The sequence below is a fragment of the Otolemur garnettii genome, unplaced genomic scaffold (assembly GCF_000181295.1).
Source record: "Otolemur garnettii isolate 467f Iridium unplaced genomic scaffold, OtoGar3 scaffold00065, whole genome shotgun sequence".
Taxonomy (NCBI): Eukaryota; Metazoa; Chordata; class Mammalia; order Primates; family Galagidae; genus Otolemur; species Otolemur garnettii.
The window spans coordinates 2,076,553-2,077,521 of NW_003852460.1; positions in this window are offsets into that span (position 1 = coordinate 2,076,553).

Below are 969 nucleotides of genomic sequence, written 5' to 3' on the forward strand. Positions count from 1 at the left end.
CTGTCTAAAAATAAATAAATAAATAAAATAAGAAAAGAAAAGAAAAAGAAACCTCCCATAGCAGGGTGCTGTTTGTAAAATGAACAGTATTAAAGAGCCTATGAAAGTTTTTACTGTTGGGTAATATTTATATGGGGAGCAGGAGAGAAAAGTTAGTGCTTATTTGGCTTGCTTTCTTATGGCAAGAATTATCTTCCACATGTGAAAGGCAGGGGGCCTGGTTATCACTTGGCCTATCAGTTATCTGTGGTGCAATGAATGGTCCCTTTACGTCTTGGGAGCGTGGGCAGAGCTGACACTGTGCCACTGAGACAGGAACATCACCACCCAACTTTGCATGTAATCATTGTCCTATTTTTTAAAAAAAGAAACTAGATGTATACCAGTGCCAACTTAAGAATCATCTTACTCTCTCAGAGGTAATAGCCAGGCACTGAGTCTAAACAGTTTAGGTAAACTGAGGTACCTGCATGCCACTCCCACACCACCCAATTTGAGGACACAGAAGACAGAATCATGGCCACTAATAAAACCATCACTTGTGTAACTCAAGAACCAGCATGCTGGTGTGGTTAAAGGTTTCTTCCTTTCCATTTGGTCTCTTTGTACTGATTTTTTTTTCCCTCCAGCACTGAAGATGGTCGTGTACGAAGGCGTCATTGCATTAAGTAAAAGCATCCGATTAGCTAGCATGGGCGGCCAGAATTTGAAATTTAGCTGAGCATGTCCACAGCATTATTTTTGCTGACACACAGTGGTAGCCGGCAAAGAAAGAACATTTCAAGGTCAGGCAATTCTTTAGGAACAAAACTATTAGCAACAGGGGACTGTAAGACTTTTTCCCAAAAGCAGGTGCAGAAAGTCATTATAGATCAGCAGATCTGCATGATTGGATGCAATTCCTCAAAGACTAAATTCACCAAATAAAGACAGAAAAGAAGGAAGGGAGGGAGGGAGAGGGAGATGGAG